This window comes from Strix uralensis, chromosome 24 (assembly GCF_047716275.1).
Source record: "Strix uralensis isolate ZFMK-TIS-50842 chromosome 24, bStrUra1, whole genome shotgun sequence".
NCBI lineage: Eukaryota > Metazoa > Chordata > Aves > Strigiformes > Strigidae > Strix > Strix uralensis.
The window spans coordinates 753,100-767,207 of NC_133995.1; positions in this window are offsets into that span (position 1 = coordinate 753,100).

Below are 14,108 nucleotides of genomic sequence, written 5' to 3' on the forward strand. Positions count from 1 at the left end.
GCACAGAGCCCCAGATTTTATGTTGTCCTGGAGAGCTTGCAGAGCACTGGGGAAAAGCAGGCAGAGAATTCCCTGCTAGCACCTTCTCTGTGCCTGGGAAACAGAAGTGTTCCCATTGCTTCGCAGAATCGCTTTTGTGCAGAAAACAGTAACACTTGTTCAGAACGAAAGAAAGCACAGAGCCCCAGATTTTATGTTGTCCTGGAGAGCTTGCAGAGCACTGGGGAAAAGCAGGCAGAGAATTTCCTGCTAGCACCTTCTCTGTGCCTGGGAAACAGAAGTGTTCCCATTGCTTCGCAGAATCGCTTTTGTGCAGAAAACAGTAACACTTGTTCAGAACGAAAGAAAGCACAGAGCCCCAGATTTGCTGTTGTCCTAGAGAGCTTGCAGAGCACTGGGGAAAGGCAGGCAGAGAATTCCCTGCTAGCACCTTCTCTGTGCCTGGGAAGCAGAAGTGTTCACATTGCTTCGCAGAATCGCTTTTGTGCAGAAAACAGTAACACTTGTTCAGAACGAAAGAAAGCACAGAGCCCCAGATTTTATGTTGTCCTGGAGAGCTTGCAGAGCACTGGGGAAAAGCAGGCAGAGAATTTCCTGCTAGCACCTTCTCTGTGCCTGGGAAGCAGAAGTGTTCACATTGCTTCGCAGAATCGCTTTTGTGCAGAAAACAGTAACACTTGTTCAGAACAAAAGAAAGCACAGAGCCCCAGATTTTATGTTGTCCTGGAGAGCTTGCAGAGCACTGGGGAAAAGCAGGCAGAGAATTCCCTGCTAGCACCTTCTCTGTGCCTGGGAAGCAGAAGTCTTCACATTGCTTCGCAGAATCGCTTTTGTGCAGAAAACAGTAACACTTGTTCAGAACGAAAGAAAGCACAGAGCCCCAGATTTTATGTTGTCCTGGAGAGCTTGCAGAGCACTGGGGAAAAGCAGGCAGAGAATTCCCTGCTAGCACCTTCTCTGTGCCTGGGAAGCAGAAGTGTTCCCATTGCTTCGCAGAATCGCTTTTGTGCAGAAAACAGTAACAATTGTTCAGAACGAAAGAAAGCACAGAGCCCCAGATTTGCTGTTGTCCTAGAGAGCTTGCAGAGCACTGGGGAAAGGCAGGCAGAGAATTCCCTGCTAGCACCTTCTCTGTGCCTGGGAAGCAGAAGTGTTCACATTGCTTCGCAGAATCGCTTTTGTGCAGAAAACAGTAACACTTGTTCAGAACGAAAGAAAGCACAGAGCCCCAGATTTTATGTTGTCCTGGAGAGCTTGCAGAGCACTGGGGAAAAGCAGGCAGAGAATTCCCTGCTAGCACCTTCTCTGTGCCTGGGAAACAGAAGTGTTCACATTGCTTCGCAGAATCGCTTTTGTGCAGAAAACAGTAACACTTGTTCAGAACGAAAGAAAGCACAGAGCCCCAGATTTTATGTTGTCCTGGAGAGCTTGCAGAGCACTGGGGAAAAGCAGGCAGAGAATTTCCTGCTAGCACCTTCTCTGTGCCTGGGAAGCAGAAGTGTTCACATTGCTTTGCAGAATCGCTTTTGTGCAGAAAACAGTAACACTTGTTCAGAACAAAAGAAAGCACAGAGCCCCAGATTTTATGTTGTCCTGGAGAGCTTGCAGAGCACTGGGGAAAAGCAGGCAGAGAATTCCCTGCTAGCACCTTCTCTGTGCCTGGGAAGCAGAAGTCTTCACATTGCTTCGCAGAATCGCTTTTGTGCAGAAAACAGTAACACTTGTTCAGAACGAAAGAAAGCACAGAGCCCCAGATTTTATGTTGTCCTGGAGAGCTTGCAGAGCACTGGGGAAAAGCAGGCAGAGAATTTCCTGCTATCACCTTCTCTGTGCCTGGGAAGCAGAAGTGTTCACATTGCTTCGCAGAATCGCTTTTGTGCAGAAAACAGTAACACTTGTTCAGAACGAAAGAAAGCACAGAGCCCCAGATTTTATGTTGTCCTGGAGAGCTTGCAGAGCACTGGGGAAAAGCAGGCAGAGAATTCCCTGCTAGCACCTTCTCTGTGCCTGGGAAACAGAAGTGTTCACATTGCTTCGCAGAATCGCTTTTGTGCAGAAAACAGTAACACTTGTTCAGAACGAAAGAAAGCACAGAGCCCCAGATTTTATGTTGTCATGGAGAGCTTGCAGAGCACTGGGGAAAAGCACGCAGAGAATTTCCTGCTAGCACCTTCTCTGTGCCTGGGAAGCAGAAGTGTTCACATTGCTTCGCAGAATCGCTTTTGTGCAGAAAACAGTAACACTTGTTCAGAACAAAAGAAAGCACAGAGCCCCAGATTTTATGTTGTCCTGGAGAGCTTGCAGAGCACTGGGGAAAAGCAGGCAGAGAATTCCCTGCTAGCACCTTCTCTGTGCCTGGGAAGCAGAAGTCTTCACATTGCTTCGCAGAATCGCTTTTGTGCAGAAAACAGTAACACTTGTTCAGAACGAAAGAAAGCACAGAGCCCCAGATTTTATGTTGTCCTGGAGAGCTTGCAGAGCACTGGGGAAAAGCAGGCAGAGAATTCCCTGCTAGCACCTTCTCTGTGCCTGGGAAACAGAAGTGTTCCCATTGCTTCGCAGAATCGCTTTTGTGCAGAAAACAGTAACACTTGTTCAGAACGAAAGAAAGCACAGAGCCCCAGATTTTATGTTGTCCTGGAGAGCTTGCAGAGCACTGGGGAAAAGCAGGCAGAGAATTTCCTGCTAGCACCTTCTCTGTGCCTGGGAAGCAGAAGTGTTCACATTGCTTCGCAGAATCGCTTTTGTGCAGAAAACAGTAACACTTGTTCAGAACGAAAGAAAGCACAGAGCCCCAGATTTTATGTTGTCCTGGAGAGCTTGCAGAGCACTGGGGAAAAGCAGGCAGAGAATTCCCTGCTAGCACCTTCTCTGTGCCCGGGAAACAGAAGTGTTCCCATTGCTTCGCAGAATCGCTTTTGTGCAGAAAACAGTAACAATTGTTCAGAACGAAAGAAAGCACAGAGCCCCAGATTTTATGTTGTCCTGGAGAGCTTGCAGAGCACTGGGGAAAAGCAGGCAGAGAATTCCCTGCTAGCACCTTCTCTGTGCCTGGGAAACAGAAGTGTTCCCATTGCTTCGCAGAATCGCTTTTGTGCAGAAAACAGTAACACTTGTTCAGAACGAAAGAAAGCACAGAGCCCCAGATTTTATGTTGTCCTGGAGAGCTTGCAGAGCACTGGGGAAAGGCAGGCAGAGAATTCCCTGCTAGCACCTTCTTTGTGCCTGTTCACATTGCTTCGCAGAATCGCTTTTGTGCAGAAAACAGTAACACTTGTTCAGACGAAAAAAAGCACAGAGCCCCAGATTTTATGTTGTCCTGGAGAGCTTGCAGAGCACTGGGGAAAAGCAGGCAGAGAATTCCCTGCTAGCACCTTCTCTGTGCCTGGGAAACAGAAGTGTTCCCTTTGCTTCGCAGAATCGCTTTTGTGCAGAAAACAGTAACACTTGTTCAGAACGAAAGAAAGCACAGAGCCCCAGATTTTATGTTGTCCTGGAGAGCTTGCAGAGCACTGGGGAAAAGCAGGCAGAGAATTCCCTGCTAGCACCTTCTCTGTGCCTGGGAAGCAGAAGTGTTCCCATTGCTTCGCAGAATCGCTTTTGTGCAGAAAACAGTAACACTTGTTCAGAACGAAAGAAAGCACAGAGCCCCAGATTTTATGTTGTCCTGGAGAGCTTGCAGAGCACTGGGGAAAAGCAGGCAGAGAATTCCCTGCTAGCACCTTCTCTGTGCCTGGGAAACAGAAGTGTTCCCATTGCTTCGCAGAATCGCTTTTGTGCAGAAAACAGTAACACTTGTTCAGAACGAAAGAAAGCACAGAGCCCCAGATTTTATGTTGTCCTGGAGAGCTTGCAGAGCACTGGGGAAAAGCAGGCAGAGAATTCCCTGCTAGCACCTTCTCTGTGCCTGGGAAGCAGAAGTGTTCACATTGCTTCGCAGAATCGCTTTTGTGCAGAAAACAGTAACACTTGTTCAGAACAAAAGAAAGCACAGAGCCCCAGATTTTATGTTGTCCTGGAGAGCTTGCAGAGCACTGGGGAAAAGCACGCAGAGAATTCCCTGCTAGCACCTTCTCTGTGCCTGGGAAGCAGAAGTCTTCACATTGCTTCGCAGAATCGCTTTTGTGCAGAAAACAGTAACACTTGTTCAGAACGAAAGAAAGCACAGAGCCCCAGATTTTATGTTGTCATGGAGAGCTTGCAGAGCACTGGGGAAAAGCAGGCAGAGAATTCCCTGCTAGCACCTTCTCTGTGCCTGGGAAACAGAAGTGTTCCCATTGCTTCGCAGAATCGCTTTTGTGCAGAAAACAGTAACAATTGTTCAGAACGAAAGAAAGCACAGAGCCCCAGATTTGCTGTTGTCCTAGAGAGCTTGCAGAGCACTGGGGAAAGGCAGGCAGAGAATTCCCTGCTAGCACCTTCTTTGTGCCTGTTCACATTGCTTCGCAGAATCGCTTTTGTGCAGAAAACAGTAACACTTGTTCAGACGAAAAAAAGCACAGAGCCCCAGATTTTATGTTGTCCTGGAGAGCTTGCAGAGCACTGGGGAAAAGCAGGCAGAGAATTCCCTGCTAGCACCTTCTCTGTGCCTGGGAAGCAGAAGTGTTCACATTGCTTCGCAGAATCGCTTTTGTGCAGAAAACAGTAACACTTGTTCAGAACGAAAGAAAGCACAGAGCCCCAGATTTTATGTTGTCCTGGAGAGCTTGCAGAGCACTGGGGAAAAGCAGGCAGAGAATTCCCTGCTAGCACCTTCTCTGTGCCTGGGAAACAGAAGTGTTCCCATTGCTTCGCAGAATCGCTTTTGTGCAGAAAACAGTAACACTTGTTCAGAACGAAAGAAAGCACAGAGCCCCAGATTTTATGTTGTCCTGGAGAGCTTGCAGAGCACTGGGGAAAAGCAGGCAGAGAATTTCCTGCTAGCACCTTCTCTGTGCCTGGGAAGCAGAGGTGTTCACATTGCTTTGCAGAATCGCTTTTGTGCAGAAAACAGTAACACTTGTTCAGAACAAAAGAAAGCACAGAGCCCCAGATTTTATGTTGTCCTGGAGAGCTTGCAGAGCACTGGGGAAAAGCAGGCAGAGAATTCCCTGCTAGCACCTTCTCTGTGCCTGGGAAGCAGAAGTGTTCACATTGCTTCGCAGAATCGCTTTTGTGCAGAAAACAGTAACACTTGTTCAGAACGAAAGAAAGCACAGAGCCCCAGATTTTATGTTGTCCTGGAGAGCTTGCAGAGCACTGGGGAAAAGCAGGCAGAGAATTTCCTGCTAGCACCTTCTCTGTGCCTGGGAAGCAGAAGTGTTCACATTGCTTCGCAGAATCGCTTTTGTGCAGAAAACAGTAACACTTGTTCAGAACGAAAGAAAGCACAGAGCCCCAGATTTTATGTTGTCCTGGAGAGCTTGCAGAGCACTGGGGAAAGGCAGGCAGAGAATTCCCTGCTAGCACCTTCTCTGTGCCTGGGAAACAGAAGTGTTCCCATTGCTTCGCAGAATCGCTTTTGTGCAGAAAACAGTAACACTTGTTCAGAACGAAAGAAAGCACAGAGCCCCAGATTTTATGTTGTCCTGGAGAGCTTGCAGAGCACTGGGGAAAAGCAGGCAGAGAATTTCCTGCTAGCACCTTCTCTGTGCCTGGGAAGCAGAAGTGTTCACATTGCTTCGCAGAATCGCTTTTGTGCAGAAAACAGTAACACTTGTTCAGAACGAAAGAAAGCACAGAGCCCCAGATTTTATGTTGTCCTGGAGAGCTTGCAGAGCACTGGGGAAAAGCAGGCAGAGAATTCCCTGCTAGCACCTTCTCTGTGCCTGGGAAGCAGAAGTGTTCACATTGCTTCGCAGAATCGCTTTTGTGCAGAAAACAGTAACACTTGTTCAGAACGAAAGAAAGCACAGAGCCCCAGATTTTATGTTGTCCTGGAGAGCTTGCAGAGCACTGGGGAAAAGCAGGCAGAGAATTTCCTGCTAGCACCTTCTCTGTGCCTGGGAAGCAGAAGTGTTCACATTGCTTCGCAGAATCGCTTTTGTGCAGAAAACAGTAACACTTGTTCAGAACAAAAGAAAGCACAGAGCCCCAGATTTTATGTTGTCCTGGAGAGCTTGCAGAGCACTGGGGAAAAGCAGGCAGAGAATTCCCTGCTAGCACCTTCTCTGTGCCTGGGAAGCAGAAGTCTTCACATTGCTTCGCAGAATCGCTTTTGTGCAGAAAACAGTAACACTTGTTCAGAACGAAAGAAAGCACAGAGCCCCAGATTTGCTGTTGTCCTAGAGAGCTTGCAGAGCACTGGGGAAAGGCAGGCAGAGAATTCCCTGCTAGCACCTTCTTTGTGCCTGTTCACATTGCTTCGCAGAATCGCTTTTGTGCAGAAAACAGTAACACTTGTTCAGACGAAAAAAAGCACAGAGCCCCAGATTTTATGTTGTCCTGGAGAGCTTGCAGAGCACTGGGGAAAAGCAGGCAGAGAATTCCCTGCTAGCACCTTCTCTGTGCCTGGGAAGCAGAAGTCTTCACATTGCTTCGCAGAATCGCTTTTGTGCAGAAAACAGTAACACTTGTTCAGAACGAAAGAAAGCACAGAGCCCCAGATTTTATGTTGTCCTGGAGAGCTTGCAGAGCACTGGGGAAAAGCAGGCAGAGAATTCCCTGCTAGCACCTTCTCTGTGCCTGGGAAACAGAAGTGTTCCCATTGCTTCGCAGAATCGCTTTTGTGCAGAAAACAGTAACACTTGTTCAGAACGAAAGAAAGCACAGAGCCCCAGATTTTATGTTGTCCTGGAGAGCTTGCAGAGCACTGGGGAAAAGCAGGCAGAGAATTTCCTGCTAGCACCTTCTCTGTGCCTGGGAAGCAGAAGTGTTCACATTGCTTCGCAGAATCGCTTTTGTGCAGAAAACAGTAACACTTGTTCAGAACGAAAGAAAGCACAGAGCCCCAGATTTTATGTTGTCCTGGAGAGCTTGCAGAGCACTGGGGAAAAGCAGGCAGAGAATTCCCTGCTAGCACCTTCTCTGTGCCTGGGAAACAGAAGTGTTCCCATTGCTTCGCAGAATCGCTTTTGTGCAGAAAACAGTAACACTTGTTCAGAACGAAAGAAAGCACAGAGCCCCAGATTTGCTGTTGTCCTGGAGAGCTTGCAGAGCACTGGGGAAAGGCAGGCAGAGAATTCCCTGCTAGCACCTTCTTTGTGCCTGTTCACATTGCTTCGCAGAATCGCTTTTGTGCAGAAAACAGTAACACTTGTTCAGACGAAAAAAAGCACAGAGCCCCAGATTTTATGTTGTCCTGGAGAGCTTGCAGAGCACTGGGGAAAAGCAGGCAGAGAATTCCCTGCTAGCACCTTCTCTGTGCCTGGGAAGCAGAAGTGTTCACATTGCTTCGCAGAATCGCTTTTGTGCAGAAAACAGTAACACTTGTTCAGAACGAAAGAAAGCACAGAGCCCCAGATTTTATGTTGTCCTGGAGAGCTTGCAGAGCACTGGGGAAAAGCAGGCAGAGAATTCCCTGCTAGCACCTTCTCTGTGCCTGGGAAACAGAAGTGTTCCCATTGCTTCGCAGAATCGCTTTTGTGCAGAAAACAGTAACACTTGTTCAGAACGAAAGAAAGCACAGAGCCCCAGATTTGCTGTTGTCCTAGAGAGCTTGCAGAGCACTGGGGAAAAGCAGGCAGAGAATTCCCTGCTAGCACCTTCTCTGTGCCTGGGAAGCAGAAGTGTTCCCATTGCTTCGCAGAATCGCTTTTGTGCAGAAAACAGTAACACTTGTTCAGACGAAAAAAAGCACAGAGCCCAAGATTTTATGTTGTCCTGGAGAGCTTGCAGAGCACTGGGGAAAAGCAGGCAGAGAATTCCCTGCTAGCACCTTCTCTGTGCCTGGGAAACAGAAGTGTTCACATTGCTTCGCAGAATCGCTTTTGTGCAGAAAACAGTAACACTTGTTCAGAACGAAAGAACGCACAGAGCCCCAGATTTTATGTTGTCCTGGAGAGCTTGCAGAGCACTGGGGAAAAGCAGGCAGAGAATTCCCTGCTAGCACCTTCTCTGTGCCTGGGAAACAGAAGTGTTCCCATTGCTTCGCAGAATCGCTTTTGTGCAGAAAACAGTAACACTTGTTCAGAACGAAAGAAAGCACAGAGCCCCAGATTTTATGTTGTCCTGGAGAGCTTGCAGAGCACTGGGGAAAAGCAGGCAGAGAATTTCCTGCTAGCACCTTCTCTGTGCCTGGGAAGCAGAGGTGTTCACATTGCTTTGCAGAATCGCTTTTGTGCAGAAAACAGTAACACTTGTTCAGAACAAAAGAAAGCACAGAGCCCCAGATTTTATGTTGTCCTGGAGAGCTTGCACAGCACTGGGGAAAAGCAGGCAGAGAATTCCCTGCTAGCACCTTCTCTGTGCCTGGGAAGCAGAAGTGTTCACATTGCTTCGCAGAATCGCTTTTGTGCAGAAAACAGTAACACTTGTTCAGAACGAAAGAAAGCACAGAGCCCCAGATTTTATGTTGTCCTGGAGAGCTTGCAGAGCACTGGGGAAAAGCAGGCAGAGAATTCCCTGCTAGCACCTTCTCTGTGCCTGGGAAGCAGAAGTCTTCACATTGCTTCGCAGAATCGCTTTTGTGCAGAAAACAGTAAAACTTGTTCAGAACGAAAGAAAGCACAGAGCCCCAGATTTTATGTTGTCCTGGAGAGCTTGCAGAGCACTGGGGAAAGGCAGGCAGAGAATTCCCTGCTAGCACCTTCTCTGTGCCTGGGAAACAGAAGTGTTCCCATTGCTTCGCAGAATCGCTTTTGTGCAGAAAACAGTAACACTTGTTCAGAACGAAAGAAAGCACAGAGCCCCAGATTTGCTGTTGTCCTGGAGAGCTTGCAGAGCACTGGGGAAAAGCAGGCAGAGAATTCCCTGCTAGCACCTTCTCTGTGCCTGGGAAGCAGAAGTGTTCACATTGCTTCGCAGAATCGCTTTTGTGCAGAAAACAGTAACACTTGTTCAGACGAAAAAAAGCACAGAGCCCCAGATTTTATGTTGTCCTGGAGAGCTTGCAGAGCACTGGGGAAAAGCAGGCAGAGAATTCCCTGCTAGCACCTTCTCTGTGCCTGGGAAGCAGAAGTCTTCACATTGCTTCGCAGAATCGCTTTTGTGCAGAAAACAGTAACACTTGTTCAGAACGAAAGAAAGCACAGAGCCCCAGATTTTATGTTGTCATGGAGAGCTTGCAGAGCACTGGGGAAAAGCAGGCAGAGAATTCCCTGCTAGCACCTTCTCTGTGCCTGGGAAACAGAAGTGTTCCCATTGCTTCGCAGAATCGCTTTTGTGCAGAAAACAGTAACACTTGTTCAGAACGAAAGAAAGCACAGAGCCCCAGATTTTATGTTGTCCTGGAGAGCTTGCAGAGCACTGGGGAAAAGCAGGCAGAGAATTCCCTGCTAGCACCTTCTCTGTGCCTGGGAAACAGAAGTGTTCCCATTGCTTCGCAGAATCGCTTTTGTGCAGAAAACAGTAACACTTGTTCAGAACGAAAGAAAGCACAGAGCCCCAGATTTTATGTTGTCCTGGAGAGCTTGCAGAGCACTGGGGAAAAGCAGGCAGAGAATTCCCTGCTAGCACCTTCTCTGTGCCTGGGAAGCAGAAGTGTTCACATTGCTTCGCAGAATCGCTTTTGTGCAGAAAACAGTAACACTTGTTCAGAACGAAAGAAAGCACAGAGCCCCAGATTTTATGTTGTCCTGGAGAGCTTGCAGAGCACTGGGGAAAAGCAGGCAGAGAATTCCCTGCTAGCACCTTCTCTGTGCCTGGGAAACAGAAGTGTTCCCATTGCTTCGCAGAATCGCTTTTGTGCAGAAAACAGTAACACTTGTTCAGAACGAAAGAAAGCACAGAGCCCCAGATTTGCTGTTGTCCTGGAGAGCTTGCAGAGCACTGGGGAAAGGCAGGCAGAGAATTCCCTGCTAGCACCTTCTTTGTGCCTGTTCACATTGCTTCGCAGAATCGCTTTTGTGCAGAAAACAGTAACACTTGTTCAGAACGAAAGAAAGCACAGAGCCCCAGATTTTATGTTGTCCTGGAGAGCTTGCAGAGCACTGGGGAAAAGCACGCAGAGAATTCCCTGCTAGCACCTTCTCTGTGCCTGGGAAGCAGAAGTGTTCACATTGCTTCGCAGAATCGCTTTTGTGCAGAAAACAGTAACACTTGTTCAGAACGAAAGAAAGCACAGAGCCCCAGATTTTATGTTGTCCTGGAGAGCTTGCAGAGCACTGGGGAAAAGCAGGCAGAGAATTCCCTGCTAGCACCTTCTCTGTGCCTGGGAAACAGAAGTGTTCCCATTGCTTCGCAGAATCGCTTTTGTGCAGAAAACAGTAACACTTGTTCAGAACGAAAGAAAGCACAGAGCCCCAGATTTTATGTTGTCCTGGAGAGCTTGCAGAGCACTGGGGAAAAGCAGGCAGAGAATTTCCTGCTAGCACCTTCTCTGTGCCTGGGAAGCAGAAGTGTTCACATTGCTTCGCAGAATCGCTTTTGTGCAGAAAACAGTAACACTTGTTCAGAACGAAAGAAAGCACAGAGCCCCAGATTTTATGTTGTCCTGGAGAGCTTGCAGAGCACTGGGGAAAAGCAGGCAGAGAATTCCCTGCTAGCACCTTCTCTGTGCCTGTTCACATTGCTTCGCAGAATCGCTTTTGTGCAGAAAACAGTAACACTTGTTCAGAACGAAAGAAAGCACAGAGCCCCAGATTTGCTGTTGTCCTAGAGAGCTTGCAGAGCACTGGGGAAAGGCAGGCAGAGAATTCCCTGCTAGCACCTTCTTTGTGCCTGTTCACATTGCTTCGCAGAATCGCTTTTGTGCAGAAAACAGTAACACTTGTTCAGACGAAAAAAAGCACAGAGCCCCAGATTTTATGTTGTCCTGGAGAGCTTGCAGAGCACTGGGGAAAAGCAGGCAGAGAATTCCCTGCTAGCACCTTCTCTGTGCCTGGGAAGCAGAAGTCTTCACATTGCTTCGCAGAATCGCTTTTGTGCAGAAAACAGTAACACTTGTTCAGAACGAAAGAAAGCACAGAGCCCCAGATTTTATGTTGTCATGGAGAGCTTGCAGAGCACTGGGGAAAAGCAGGCAGAGAATTCCCTGCTAGCACCTTCTCTGTGCCTGGGAAACAGAAGTGTTCACATTGCTTCGCAGAATCGCTTTTGTGCAGAAAACAGTAACACTTGTTCAGAACGAAAGAAAGCACAGAGCCCCAGATTTTATGTTGTCCTGGAGAGCTTGCAGAGCACTGGGGAAAAGCAGGCAGAGAATTCCCTGCTAGCACCTTCTCTGTGCCTGGGAAACAGAAGTGTTCCCATTGCTTCGCAGAATCGCTTTTGTGCAGAAAACAGTAACACTTGTTCAGAACGAAAGAAAGCACAGAGCCCCAGATTTTATGTTGTCCTGGAGAGCTTGCAGAGCACTGGGGAAAAGCAGGCAGAGAATTTCCTGCTAGCACCTTCTCTGTGCCTGGGAAACAGAAGTGTTCCCATTGCTTCGCAGAATCGCTTTTGTGCAGAAAACAGTAACACTTGTTCAGAACGAAAGAAAGCACAGAGCCCCAGATTTTATGTTGTCCTGGAGAGCTTGCAGAGCACTGGGGAAAAGCAGGCAGAGAATTCCCTGCTAGCACCTTCTCTGTGCCTGGGAAACAGAAGTGTTCCCATTGCTTCGCAGAATCGCTTTTGTGCAGAAAACAGTAACACTTGTTCAGAACGAAAGAAAGCACAGAGCCCCAGATTTGCTGTTGTCCTGGAGAGCTTGCAGAGCACTGGGGAAAGGCAGGCAGAGAATTCCCTGCTAGCACCTTCTTTGTGCCTGTTCACATTGCTTCGCAGAATCGCTTTTGTGCAGAAAACAGTAACACTTGTTCAGAACGAAAGAAAGCACAGAGCCCCAGATTTTATGTTGTCCTGGAGAGCTTGCAGAGCACTGGGGAAAAGCACGCAGAGAATTCCCTGCTAGCACCTTCTCTGTGCCTGGGAAGCAGAAGTCTTCACATTGCTTCGCAGAATCGCTTTTGTGCAGAAAACAGTAACACTTGTTCAGAACGAAAGAAAGCACAGAGCCCCAGATTTTATGTTGTCATGGAGAGCTTGCAGAGCACTGGGGAAAAGCAGGCAGAGAATTCCCTGCTAGCACCTTCTCTGTGCCTGGGAAACAGAAGTGTTCCCATTGCTTCGCAGAATCGCTTTTGTGCAGAAAACAGTAACAATTGTTCAGAACGAAAGAAAGCACAGAGCCCCAGATTTGCTGTTGTCCTGGAGAGCTTGCAGAGCACTGGGGAAAGGCAGGCAGAGAATTCCCTGCTAGCACCTTCTTTGTGCCTGTTCACATTGCTTCGCAGAATCGCTTTTGTGCAGAAAACAGTAACACTTGTTCAGACGAAAAAAAGCACAGAGCCCCAGATTTTATGTTGTCCTGGAGAGCTTGCAGAGCACTGGGGAAAAGCAGGCAGAGAATTCCCTGCTAGCACCTTCTCTGTGCCTGGGAAGCAGAAGTGTTCACATTGCTTCGCAGAATCGCTTTTGTGCAGAAAACAGTAACACTTGTTCAGAACGAAAGAACGCACAGAGCCCCAGATTTTATGTTGTCCTGGAGAGCTTGCAGAGCACTGGGGAAAAGCAGGCAGAGAATTCCCTGCTAGCACCTTCTCTGTGCCTGGGAAACAGAAGTGTTCCCATTGCTTCGCAGAATCGCTTTTGTGCAGAAAACAGTAACACTTGTTCAGAACGAAAGAAAGCACAGAGCCCCAGATTTTATGTTGTCCTGGAGAGCTTGCAGAGCACTGGGGAAAAGCAGGCAGAGAATTTCCTGCTAGCACCTTCTCTGTGCCTGGGAAGCAGAGGTGTTCACATTGCTTCGCAGAATCGCTTTTGTGCAGAAAACAGTAACACTTGTTCAGAACGAAAGAAAGCACAGAGCCCCAGATTTGCTGTTGTCCTGGAGAGCTTGCAGAGCACTGGGGAAAGGCAGGCAGAGAATTCCCTGCTAGCACCTTCTTTGTGCCTGTTCACATTGCTTCGCAGAATCGCTTTTGTGCAGAAAACAGTAACACTTGTTCAGAACGAAAGAAAGCACAGAGCCCCAGATTTTATGTTGTCCTGGAGAGCTTGCAGAGCACTGGGGAAAAGCACGCAGAGAATTCCCTGCTAGCACCTTCTCTGTGCCTGGGAAGCAGAAGTCTTCACATTGCTTCGCAGAATCGCTTTTGTGCAGAAAACAGTAACACTTGTTCAGAACGAAAGAAAGCACAGAGCCCCAGATTTTATGTTGTCCTGGAGAGCTTGCAGAGCACTGGGGAAAAGCAGGCAGAGAATTCCCTGCTAGCACCTTCTCTGTGCCTGGGAAACAGAAGTGTTCCCATTGCTTCGCAGAATCGCTTTTGTGCAGAAAACAGAAACACTTGTTCAGAACGAAAGAAAGCACAGAGCCCCAGATTTTATGTTGTCCTGGAGAGCTTGCAGAGCACTGGGGAAAAGCAGGCAGAGAATTCCCTGCTAGCACCTTCTCTGTGCCTGGGAAGCAGAAGTGTTCCCATTGCTTCGCAGAATCGCTTTTGTGCAGAAAACAGTAACACTTGTTCAGAACGAAAGAAAGCACAGAGCCCCAGATTTTATGTTGTCCTGGAGAGCTTGCAGAGCACTGGGGAAAAGCAGGCAGAGAATTCCCTGCTAGCACCTTCTCTGTGCCTGGGAAACAGAAGTGTTCACATTGCTTCGCAGAATCGCTTTTGTGCAGAAAACAGTAACACTTGTTCAGAACGAAAGAAAGCACAGAGCCCCAGATTTTATGTTGTCCTGGAGAGCTTGCAGAGCACTGGGGAAAAGCAGGCAGAGAATTCCCTGCTAGCACCTTCTCTGTGCCTGGGAAGCAGAAGTGTTCACATTGCTTCGCAGAATCGCTTTTGTGCAGAAAACAGTAACACTTGTTCAGAACGAAAGAAAGCACAGAGCCCCAGATTTTATGTTGTCCTGGAGAGCTTGCAGAGCACTGGGGAAAAGCAGGCAGAGAATTCCCTGCTAGCACCTTCTCTGTGCCTGGGAAACAGAAGTGTTCACATTACTTCGCAGAATCGCTTTTGTGCAGAAAACAGTAA